Raw genomic sequence first — 13,578 nt, forward strand, 5'->3', positions numbered from 1 at the left:
TGCCCAGGTCCCTCTCCCTCTGGGCTCTGGGCTCTCAGATTTGATGTCCTGCCTGTCTAAAGGCTTCCAGAGCAGCCATGACAGAGACTTGGGGGGAGATTCCAGAATCTGCTGGGCACAGGAGATGTTGCACTTGGGTTACATATTTGTCATGAAGATCTAAGGAACAGATATTCAGTCCTGGATAACCAAAATGCACCTTTTGTAAAAACGAGAAGTTGACCCTCTCGATAACGAGGCCGTGGTGGAGGAACAGGGAGACATGAGTGTGTGGGGAGATGCGTTCAGTGAGGTGCAAGAGTTCCCCTGCAGCCAGGTAGCACCATGTAGTAGAGTGTGCACTCCATCACCCGTGCCCTCTGTCTTTCAATACATTAATGGTTCTTTATAAATATTGATGCCCTAGACAGCCTCATGAATATTCATTTGCCCAAGTCATCATTTCTGCAGTCAGGGTTTTGGAGCGAGCCATCGGTTTGGTTGGCACTGTTAGGGATTTCATGTGCAAGATTCCTTAGTGAGAAGCAGTCAGACGGGCTCCCCTCCAACCAACGTGCCGAAGTTGTTAGAGCATCAATATTTGTTTGGGGCATTTTAATGTTTTTATATTTTTACATTTTATTTGATTCTGCTTTATATCTCAAGCTAAAAAATCTCCCTATCTTGCTTCTGGTGGCTTTTAAGGTGATTGACTTACAAAGCTTGAATCGCCAGAGGCTGTGGGCTGTTAAGGCAGAAAACATTCATGCTCTGTAGCAGAACAAAAATTAAAAAGGCAAATCCATGCACTGTTCTCAGCCCATGAATCTGTGAGTGGGCAGAATGACAAAAGCCACGTACGCCCTGGCTCCATCTCTCCGTGTCCAGGTCCCCATGCCAGGGCTAACATCCTGAAATTGAAGCTGGGTGTTCTTTCTGAAACAGTGGCTAAAACAGGCGTTCACAGTCAGTGATCCTCCGTGGCTGCTGCCCCAAACCCTGTTTGCCTAAGCATAAACAAGCCTTTTTTCATGAGCAAACACTCTTTGCTACTTCATGTTCTTGCTGTCGAAATGAATGGTAGTAACACATGACGCTAGTCTCATGTGGAGTTCTATCTCTAGGTAGCGGGGCCTCTCTATCAAATTTAAACTCTCAGAAGTCTCAGAGGAATGTAAATAACAACTATAGGGGGAAAACAGATAAGAGAGTTACCGGCATTGGAGCTGACAGGGTTGAAATTCCTGTTTTCAAAGGACACAAAAGGGGAAGTGATTTGCTCAAAATCATACAGCTGTGTTTCATGGCAAAGTGGAAATGAGAAATTTTTACAACATTCACCATACAAATGTGAGGCATGTGGAGGAGCCGTTGAAAACATCACCAGATGTCCCAAGGTCAGTTCTTCCATTCTTGCAGTTCATACATAATCTAACTCTAACAATTCAACTAATCTATATCTCTCTAGATCAGGAGTTGGGCCAGAAAAGAACATAATTTTTAGAAGCATGTCAATGATTTAACAAAATGTACAAATTTCAATAATGCAAGACATGCATATAATGCAATATGAGCCACACTTTTGCAGCTCAGATATATTGTCCTTCTTGCTGTTGACGTTTAGATAGAATACACAATTCATAAGGGCATGGATTGCATTGGTCTCTCCACGTCTTCTTCAGAGTCAAATGGAGGGCCTAGGTTAGAATTAGCACCTAATAAATACTTGTTGAGTATAAGATTGTTACAGAATATTATTTTTAAAAATTAGAAATGAGTAAGTTATATTATACAAAAGATGGATATTCTTGGAATGACATAATTGTTAGATTTTTTTATCTTCAAATAAATGCCTTTACATCACATTGCTGACCTAAAAAATGGTTTACTTCTATTACTATTTTCACACTATAAATTCCTTAAGATAAAAAAACTATTTCTATATCATCCACCTCTGTAGCCCTGTGACTGAGCCCAAGGCTCGGCCCAGATTAAGCACTCCATAAGTACTGGTCGTCGTGTTTCTTTTCTACAATGCAGTCAGAGCATTTGCCAAGTCATCATTTTGTATTTGTCAACATGATTTGCAGCTCTTATTTCAAAACACTGGCTGGTTTCAAGACTCCGTAGCTAACTTTAACTCTTAGGTGGCGATGAAATACAATAACTGGCTTAACTTTGGGCCAGATAAGCTCTTAGCATTTATAATACAATAATAATCAAAGCGCCAAGGAGCTTACCAGACAGCTTGACTACGGGACTGAAGAAATGAGAGTTCCATGAGCAAAGAATCAATAAACCTCCCTTTCACTAACAGAAAAAATCTTTGGCAGCTCTGTCACCAACTCTACTTTCTCATCTAAAGGGAAAACATTTTCTAAAGTCTTTGTTCTTTTGAGAGTTTACAGATGGCAAAGACTTAAAAGCCTTTTCAGTACTAGTAACACACTGCATGATCCTAACCAAATTCCACATGGCATCAGTTGACTAGACTTGGAGGCCTGGATGTTCACAAAAGTACATGCCAAATGCCTGTCAGTTCCATTCTGAAATAGCAGGCAAAGACATGGAAGGAAAAGGCACTTTAGATCAGGGACGACATGGAGAAAAGTACACTGCTAGGAAGGAACACGGATTGCTTGGATGATGTAAAAGAGACCAGCATAAACAAAACAGTTTCTAAACAAGAGATGAGATGAGGTGTATGGATTGGGTTCATGAATTCCTACTCAAAGGCTTTGAATTCCATGTGAGTTAGTTAGCTATTTCTGCATAACAAACTACCATAAAACTCAGCGGCTCAAAACAATAAGCATTTATTATTGCCCTCCATAATAATCTTGCTGAGAAGTTCTTTTTGTCTTGGCTGGGCTCACTCATACGGCTGCAGTCTCCTGTGGGTAGGATAGCATCTCTGCTGATCTTGCCTGGCCCTTCTCACATGTGTGGGGATTGCCTCTCTGTACGGTTATACAGGAAGAGTTGATACTAGGCCTGATGTTGTTCGTCAGAAGGATCTGCTTGAAGAGCTGACTCTTGGCTTACATCTGGGAATTTAGCCTCTGGAATGTTTCATATGTTACTAACTGTATTAGTTTTCTACTGCAGATGTAACAAGTTACCACAAATTTAGTGGTGTAAAACAACACATATTTATTGTCTTACAGTTCCAGAGATCAGAAGTCTAAAATGCGTGAGCAAGACTTCCGGAGGCTCTAGAGAACAACCTGTTTCCTTGCCTTTACAAGCTTCTAAAGGCTATCTGCATTCCTTGGCTCATTGACCTCTTCCTACATCTGCAAAACCAGCAGCCTAGCAACTTCAAATCCTCAACATCAATCTCTCTCCCTCTCCCCCCCGCCCCTGCTTCTGTCATCTTTCTTTAACTCTGATCCTGGATGATTCAGGAAGATCTTCCCATTTCAAGATCCTCAACTTAGTCACATCTGCAATGTCCCTTTTGCCGTATATGATACCACGGTAACACGTTCCGGGCATTAGGACATAGACACATACAGGTGATGATGGAGAATAAGATGGATTCAGAAGTAGGGAATCCTTGTGAGAAAGCAGTTAGAAAGCTATAGTCAATTGTTCACAGATGCAATAACCAGCCAAAAAACCAAGCTATCTATTTGAAATGGCTTAAAGATATGTTAATCAGAACCAGTTTGGGTACAGCTTGTGGTATTTACACTTATTCACTCAACTATTTCTTGAGTATGTACTATATGCTGGGACTCCAACAGCAAATAAAATAGACATTTTTCTATCTCTATGAAGCTTACCTTCTAGTTGGGTGTTTCTAAAAAGGAAACATTGAAGCTGAGCCACAAAGACTTAGAAAGAAGCATCCTACTGAAAAGAGGGGCCTTCCAGGAGAGGAAATGGCATGCACAAAGCTCTAGGATTGGGGAGAATGTGGTTCTCTGTAAGTGCCGCCAAAGACCAGTGTGAATAAGGTGTGAGCACGAGAGGAAGTGGCGCCTAATGTGGCGAGGGAGGCAAACAGATGCCAGTCCGTGCGGCAGCAATTTTTTCGAGCCAAAATAATGAGTCTTTATTTCATTCTCAGCATAACCAGAAGTCACTGGAAGTCATTTTCATAATGAGTCTCGTGTTGAGGGGCAGGAGTGAAAGTGGGAAAATGAGAGCCTTGGTCCACAGACCGGCAGCAGCAGATTGACAGGGGCGCTGGCTGGACACGCAGCGCATTGGCCCCTCCTCAAATCTAGAATCGGAATCTGCACTCCAGCAAGATTCCCAAGTGCTTCGTTTGTACATTACAGTTTGAGAATCACTGAGTTGGAAAACCAAGGTAGCTTGATCTGAGCAGTGGCCGTGGAGATGGGGAGAGAATGTCTTAGTCACAGGCATTCAGAATTGGTGTTGTGGTTGAAAGCTGGTGTAACAAGGATGATGATCGAAACATGCAGAGATATTCGATGCCGACGTGGAACTCTGGTCTTCGGTTTCAGAGACGTTTTCAGGCAGAAGTCCAGTACCCTGGAGAGCTCCCATAAAACAATGAGTTTTCTTTCTTTTTTAAAAGATTTTATTAATTTATTTTTAGAGAGGAAGGGAGGGAGAAAGAGAGGGAGAGAAACATCAATGTGTGGTTGCCTCTCGGGCACCCCCTACTGGGGACCTGGCCGGCAACCCAGGCATATGCCCTGACAGGGAATTGAACTGGCAACCCTTTGGTTCACAGCCTGCACTCAATCCACTGAGCCACACCAGCCAGGGCAACAATGGGTTTTCTGAAGATGAAAGTCTAAGGTCTGTGAAGAGATGACTTTTATACTCAAAACCTTGAAGTCATCTTTGATTATATACTCTTTGGGAGGGTTGTAAAGAGCTTCTTTTATTTGTTTTTTTTATTTATTGGGGTGACATTGGTTAACGAAGTTATATAGGTTTCAGGCCCACAATTCTGTAATACATCATCTGCATGCTTTATTGCATGCTCACCATCCCACTTGACTGTACTCTTGGCGAAGCTCTGATGATCACTGAATGAAGTTCTATGATTCCTGGAAATCATCTTCAATACACAAAGAGCTTTCTGTTCCACATGATAGAATGACCACGGTAGCTGATCTGACTCGCATATTCCAGTGAAATTATAACCCTGAAGAAGGCCAGATGGCTGAAATGAGGGGGAGGGGAAAGGGAAATACCTTTCTTGATACTATTTGCCCTCAAGGACCCCCAATTTCCTGAAAAAGGAGTTACAGTTTGGCCTAGGTTCAGGGATTCAGCCCCAAAATAGAAACTGCCAGAGCACTAACTATAACTCTGAAAGTGGAAAGGGGTCGGATGTGGGGGAGACTATGAAGGAAAATTAGTAGAACTTGGTGAAGGATAGGGAGGAGGGGGGTATGGGGTACCAGAGCCCTAACTGCTGCCAGGGTCTTCCTATTGCTCTCATCCATCCTGTCTACACACAAATATACAAAAGTCCCTTAAAATCCCACTGACTTTATGAGATGCCAACATGCCACTCCCACTAAAATGATTGAGATGAGGATGTGGGACAACTAGAATTTCACACATTGTTGGTGAGAGTGTAAAATGGTGTAACCATTGTGGGGAAAGGTCTCAGGAAGTTAAACATACATCCACTACATGACCCAGCAATCAAATGTCTCGGTAAAACATACTTCCAAAAATAGACTTTTACAGGAAGCTTTGTGGCAGTTTCATTCATAATGGCCAAAAAGCAGAAACAATCCAAATGTCCCTCAACTAGAGAAGATAAAAATAAATTATGGAATATTTGCATAATGGAACATGACTCAGCAATAAAAATGATTAAAAAGTTGATACACACAAAATAATGATAAATCTCAAAAACATGAATAAACAAATTTTGTTATATTTGTATCATGAAACATTCACTAGCAATTACAAATAAGGAATAATGGATACCTCATTTGACAACAAGGATTAATCTCAAAAACAAGACTCCAGACGCCAGAAAAAGTAGATTTAAAAAGGACATACTGTGTAATTCCATTTATAGGAAATTCTAGAAAAGACACAAACTAAGGTAGGGCAATGGCAATCGGGAAGGTTGCTGCCTACTGGGTGGGGCAGGGATAGAAAGGAAGGGGACAGAAGACCATTTCTGGGGGTGACAGAAATGCTCTACATCTGGATTGGGGGGTTGCTTACTTAGGTGTATACATTTTTAAAAATTCAGCTGTACACTTAAGATCTAGGAGTATTATTCTGTATACACTTTACCTCAATAAAAAATAAATTCTTAGCAACAAAAAAATCCCATTGGCCTTTGCCTCATTTCAAGGGCACATGTACCTATATTGCTAGGATGCTTCACCCCAGAAAAATCTGTGAGTGATACTCAACAATCTTTCTGGTCTGGAAAGAATGTGGCACAGGGGTTGGCAGTTTACCCAAGCGGTTCCTGCAAAGCTCCGAGCAGCTGGGCTTAGCCAAAGCTTTCATGCAGGCTTAGAACAATGCCCATAACACATGACCATGAAATTGTTACATCCTCACTGGAGCCTGTGTGTCGTTAGAAATCTCATTTGGAGTGCAATCGCAGCTCCTTCTAAGCCACAGGAGCCTGATGAATTGCTCAGCTGTTCTTTCGGGCAGTTCTGGTTTCAATGGTAACTGGCAGAGGAAAAAAAAAAAAACCCAGGTTTTCAGTGTTATGAAAATTCAGTCTAGTATAAAGGGCCCTAAAAGAGGAGTTGAAGAACAGGAGGACAGAAGAATGGGGTCACATGCTCCCAGATCTGCTCTGTTCTCACCATCACCAATTTAGTCCCAATTCTAGTTGAGCTTTGAAACAACTCCCACCCAGAGTGGACTGGTTCAGCCAACCTGTTGTATTTACCATGGACCAGGGGCTGTGCCATGTGCTTGGAATTCAGGTGAGAAACCCAAACCCTCAGAAACTCAGTCTGGTGGAGACAGCTGCTGTCACATCGAGCATCTGATTTGATCATAACATCTATGAAAGCAGAAATAATTATATCCCCTTCTATTTCACAAATGAGGAAATTGAGACTCAAGAGAAGTTAAATGATTTGCCTAAGGCCACATTGTAAGTAGTAAAGCTGAAATTTCAACTTAGGTGTTTTTATGCTGGGTCCCCTATTCTTTCCAATGCATTATGGAGATGTATATAAAACAGGTATGTGTCCTTTCTCTACTATAAAGGATTCATTGCAGTCTTGGGTCTGAAAATATTTGGGAACTCATAAGCACAGTTCATGGGGAGAGAAAGAAACCAGACCCAGGCTGTACGCAGTCCTCAAAGAGGCGTCCCCGTCTGGATGGACATGGAGGGAGCAGGCTGGACCCAGACAGGTGCTCCACATCCACTGTGATATGGTCTGATGGATGGCTGGTGCCTGCCTAACCATGTAAGTGGCTGGTAGTCAGGTTAACTCCTTCCATACATTGTCCACCAACAGTGTCATTCAGAAGAGCCTAATCTATGGGTGAGAGCACAAGAGGCCAAACAAGGTAGGGACAGCATCAGAGTCCCAGCCAAGCAGGTGGTGGCTCAGAGCAGCTTTCCACACCTCTGTCCAGGGTGGTCAAAAGCAACAGAATCAGACTTAAGCCAAAAGTAATTTATGAAGAATACAGGTGGCTCACAAATCTATGGAAAACTTAAATATCCAGTCCTCAGAAGGGACAGGAACTAGGCTGATTCTGAGGATTCAGGTAGCAAGGACAAAGGGAAAGTCTTTTCTTGGTGTTAACATCAACATTTTCTATCCCTTCCTCTTTTTCAACCAAGATTCAGTCTCCTAGGGGAGAGAGGGCCTGGATTGGCTTAGCTCTGGCTACCTGCCTTCACTCTGGCAGGTGATGGAGACAGCATTTTGAATAAAAGTATCGGGAAAATCGCATGCACTGAGTGAAAACTCGATTCCACAAAGGAAAATCAGAATGCTGTTTCCAGAAGAAGCAACATGATGCTGAGCAGGCAAAACAAAACAAAACAAAACAAACCTCAGATGTCCACAATAGGACTCAAAGGAAACAAAAAGGCTAGACAGAGGAATAAACAAGGAGGTAGCGTCAGAGACGATAACAGCAAGAAAAAGTAAGGGCTCTCTGCAGCTCAGAACTCACCACCAAGCACCAACTCCAGGTAAATAGCAAGTATCTTTCCAGACCTCACTGAGTCCTAGGCTAAGGCTCAGGAGAACTTTATTGCCTTACTCAGACCATGCTCAGGAATGGAAAGAAGTTGAGTTTGAATTAGAATGATAATAATATTAGGCATAACATCTTGGAGAAGCCGAAAATGCAGGGGCTGGCCAGAAGGAAATAGTATAGTATTAAGCACACTGTATTTTATAAAAGGTAGTCAGCAAGAATTAAATTACTTGGATTTAAATAATTATGTTGCTTATAATACGGGAAAAAAGATTAAAATGCATTTGAAAAATATAAAGAGCAAAAACAGCTAAAAATATTTTAGTATCAGATACAATTTCCTCAGAGAAAAAGTGTCCTTTGGTTTGGAGGCTGTACCATGGCATATCACTTAGAACACTTTTGGTTGTAAGCATTTAGAATACTTTTGGTTGTTGAATAAATACTTTTATTTACACTGGCTTAAACAAGGAAAGGGGTTAATATCACTCAAAATACAATATGCAGAGCTAGGGCAGGTTCTAATAACAGTGAAATTGCTGACTTAATGATATCGTTATAGCTTAGATCAGCACTTCCTAAATCTTTTGGTCTCAGGACTTCTTTACATTGTTTATGTTGGTGGTATACATATACGTACATACACATACATACACGTACATACACATACATACACGTACATACACATACATACATTTGTTGTAGTAAAAATTAAAACTGAGGAATATTCAATTTTTAATTTTTTTAATATTTCAATTTTGCTTGAAGCATATGAGAAAAAGTCCTTATACAGACATGTAGTTAGAAAAAGAGAGAAGTTCCCTGGCTGGTATGGCTCAGGGGATTGAGTATCAGACTGTGAACCAAAAGGTCGCCGGTTCGATTCCTAGTCAGGGCACATACCTGGGTTCCGGGCCAGGTCAATGTTTCTCTCACACTTTGGTGTTTCATCTCTCTTCCTCTCTTTCCCTCCCACTCCCCCTTTCTCTAAAAATAAGTAAATAAAAATCTTTAAAAAGAAAAAAAGAGAGGGAAGTATTTTAATAGCCTTTATGATAGTTGTAGATATGCCTGTTTAATATTACACTGAAACTCAACAAATACTAGTTTCCTAAAAGAAGCCAGCACAAAAGAATACATATTGTATGATTGCATTTATATGAAATGTTCAGAATAGGCAAATCCACAGAGACAGAAAGCAGATTAGTGGTTGCCAGGGCCTGAGGGAGAAGGAAGTGGAGAGTAACTGCTTAATGAACACAGGCTTTCCTTTGCAATGATGAAAAGTATTCTGGAACTAGATAACAGTGATAGCTGCACAACGTTGTGAATAAAATCTATTTGACACTTTAAAATGGTTTAAATGGTGAATTTTATGATATGTGGGTTTTTTACTACAATTTAAAGAAAAGAAAAAAGCTTTCCTAAGATTACACCATAACAAATGAGTCCCAGAGATGATCTGGCAAATGAATTAGCACAGCACTGGAAGTTTCAGTCCTGCAACTGTTTTAGAAAGTCATGTGACCGGAAAAGCCGACATTGGTGCTGCCTGTCACCTACTAGACTCAATAAGCAGAGACAGGGACTGAATCTTTATGGGCGCTTTATTCAGATGGCCGGCAATCTGAGAAGACAGCAGGTTCATACCCTAATGGACCATCTTAAATTCCATTTTTAAATGGCCCTTTTTATAAGGAGAACAAAGTGTAGGTAAGGGGTTTGGAATTCAGGGAAAAGTTAATCGGATTAAAAAACTGAGGCCTTCTCACCCTGGGCATCTTTATCTGTGTCCTGGGCGGTATGCATCTCACCCTGGAGCACAATGGCTCAGATACCATCTTGAATTGCTTGCAGTCCTCCTGAGGTACCAAGGTGGAACTGCTTATGGTCTCCTAGAGTCAAGGTGGGTCACACCTTCAGATCCTGAAACAATAGCCTTTTACATGCATTGGTTACTAAGCTTATTAGCTATTACTTAAACTAAAATTTTCCAACTTTCGAGGAACATCACAGAGTGCACAAGGTTTGAACCATACCAGGCAAACACCCTGACAGAGAGACAAGGATTTCACCTAACGCAGCTGATAGAGCCAAGACACCGACTGACATAGCTGTCTCAGTGGAAATATCCAAACACACTGGTTGAAAAACAAGCCAGGGTACCATCTTGGAAAACAAGACAGAGTGAATCAAAGCACAGCTGGCTATGGATGGTACAGGTAGAACAGATCTTGAAAATATTCTCATTTTGGAGACTAAAAAAAATGGAAGTTCCTGAAAAATTATGACTTGCTTAAGGTAGCGTAGTTGATTAATGGAATAACCTGGCCCAAGAGAACCAACATCCTGACTCTCTCCTGCAGGCAGGGCAGAGCTCTTCACAGGCAGGGCAATGCCACTACGTCTTCCAGAACAGTTGTAACCTGAATGTAGTTAGCCAGAGATGAGTGTATTTCCCCTGCACGTGCCCTCACATACACATACAAAAAAAGCCCCCGCTCTCCACACTTCTAAAGTAATTCCTCTCTTTGTGCTCTAAATCTTGGGGAGGGGGGGGGTTGTTTTTAAGCGGGTTAGCTCACAGGGCCCAAATCTAAATCTTGGTTTGTGTCACATCCAAGTTAGAAAGCTGGCCACACTATCTCCCTTCTTCAGCACTTATGTTCCAGCAACTAGTCAGCAAACCTGCCAGCTCTCACATTAGAATATCTAGCAAACCTGGACATTCTTCTGTTCTCATCGTGGTGGCCCAACCTTCGGCTTAGACCGTTTGATACACTTCCTAACTGCCCAGCATTAACTATGGCTGCATCCAACACTGATTCAAGAGGCAGGTGAACCTGAGAGGAGAGCTCAGTTCCCAACCCTCCGATCCTTTCTGTCGGTGGACATGGGGTAGAGTGTGGGCGCCACAGTGCTTTCCTCCTCGGGCCTGGCTCCAGGTTAACAGTAACCATGAAGACCAGCTCTAAATAAGTTTGAAAGACTCTGACCTCAACAACAGCACCTGTGACAAAGCTTTGAAACTTTATTCCTTCAGATGCACAGAGAGCCATTCTAATTTAGTGCGGCGCGCAACACTGATTCCCTGGTTGCCTGGGTGACAACCAGAGACTGGAGGCTCCTATTTCCTTCTTGCTCTAAAAAGTCTCACTCTGTGAAACTCTGGGGTTGTAGAGAGCCTACCAAAGGAAGGATGGTGCAAGAGTAAAACTATTAAGTTTGTAAACATAGAAACAGGGCCAAAGACAACTGCCTGGGAGGCAATCTGGTGGGATGCAGGAAAAAGACAGGCTGTTTCTTCCTTGGGCAGAGCGTGCTACCGGAAGAGTCCAGTAGCAATCGTAAAGTACAGGAGTTTAACCTGTGCTCCAGCCCACTCTGTTAACTAAGGCACAGCAGTGAGAACATGCTATTGAAAGGGTTTTTTAATGCTTACAAACTATGAATTTTAGGAATTAAACTGTCATGTTTCAGAGATGACATCTTTGTCTAGAACTGTTCTCTGCTAGTGCATGCTGAGCGATTACTGTATTGCGCCATGAGCCCCAGCTTTCAATACTGAAATGCAGACGAGAGGGCAGATGCTCCCCTTTGATCTGATCCAGCAGCATCGGCAGGGACAGGAAGACAAGTAGCAAGACCATCCAATAGGGCCTGAAGCCCCCAGCAACTGCAACGTGACAGGTTGTCCTTTTTACAGGGACAAAGTGCACATTAGATTGTGACCAAAGGTCTTGAGCAAAATAAGTTGGAGTGGCTGTTCCCTTTTCTGTAAGATGTGAAGGGTATCTGTCAACCCCATACATGGGCCCCCTTTTGTTTATTGTTCCTGGTTATTTTTTGATACAAATTTATCCATAAAGAGGTTTAGAGCCCCAGCTGGTGTAGCTCAGTGGATTGAGTGCAGGCCTGCGAAGCAAAGGGTCATGGGTTCAATTCCCAGTGAGGCACATGCCTGGGTTGCAGGCCGGGTTCCTCGGTGAGAGGCACACAAGAGGCAACCACACATAGATGTTTCTCTCCCTCTCTTTCTCCCTCCCTTCCTGTCTGTCTAAAAATAAATAAGTAAAATCCTTTTTAAAAAAAAAAGACTTTTAGAGAAACTTGTCCATATATATCACAAATAAACTAAAAAGACATTGCCAGTGGATCCCACCAAGGGCCCTGGGGGAGTAACAAGTGGGGTGGGCACATCTTTCTGCTAGAGGCCAAGCCTTGCCAACAGAAACCAGGCTGCACAAAGCATTGTCCAGCTCCTCTGGGGGCCCGAGAATAGAAGCCCCCAAGTCTTGGACAGAAGAGAGCTAACCCAAATCCACCTGCACTGCCATTGAAAGTTAGGTTAAGGAGCACAGCTCAGGGTCATTGGCCTGACAGGTCTGCTAACCCCAGTCCAAAGTCAGCCCCCACCTGTGGGGGTAGAGTCTGCAAAGCAAACTTTCTTCCAAGAGGCAGCTTCTTGCTGGCCCAGAAGGATAGGAAGGAGAGGAACAAATCCCACCCACCCATGCCAAGTGGAGGGAGATTGCTCTGCCCCATAAACCAACAGAGAGGGAGGAGTGTCACCCACCACCCAAGGACTCACCCCCTCAGAGGCCACCTGCATTGAGGGCAATCCTGCACAGCCCTTCTGACTCAGAGAGGCAAAGCAGCCCCAAAGTTGTCAATCCCTAAAACAATAACTACTCATGATAGTTAGAAAACCTTGTTAAAATTGCCAGTTTAGTTAAATGGAATATCTCAAGTATCAGTCCCCTGCCTGCCAAGCTTTGGGTTCTAAAGGCTGTTCACTGGCAAGATCTGTTTGGCCAAGGCCCTGAGCCCCAAAGTCTGGAGGCAGGGGGGCTGGGAATAGCAGGTGACTCCCACACCCCAATCAAAGTGTGTGCTTGGGGAGAGAAGGGCTGCCCTCACCCCACTGCCAGCATCTTGATCCACCAGCATTCTATGAAACACCACTTGAAGGTTCCAGGGACAACGGTCATCTGCCCAGAGCCCATGTGCTCTGTTCCTCTTCCAACTCCTTCTGGGAGAGGACCTGTCCCTGAACCTCTTCCCAGTTGGCTGCCAGCTCTCTCCCCTCAGCCTGGTTCCAGCCAACTCTTTCCCTGCCTAGATTTACCCACCGCCTCCCTCCCCCACTCCCCCTCCTTGGATCAAATCCCCTGAATGTTGCTGGCACTGCACCTGCAGAGGCAAAGAGAACTGGCAGGAAACGGACAATGTCCTCTCAGCAGGCACTTGCCTGGCGTGGCACAGTGAGAGGCAACAGTAAGAACATTTCAGCCCCCTTGTCCTCTGCGCCCCTCTCCCTCAGTACTTCGCAGTATCGCCCCTTTTGTATATGTTCTCTTTCTTCTACTCACCCTTTTCTTTGTTCTGTCTCACTGCCTGCCTTCCTTCGTCTTACTCCTTGTATCCCTGGGTGGGTTTTTTTTTCTTGCC

The sequence above is a fragment of the Desmodus rotundus genome, chromosome 8, assembly GCF_022682495.2.
Source record: "Desmodus rotundus isolate HL8 chromosome 8, HLdesRot8A.1, whole genome shotgun sequence".
NCBI lineage: Eukaryota > Metazoa > Chordata > Mammalia > Chiroptera > Phyllostomidae > Desmodus > Desmodus rotundus.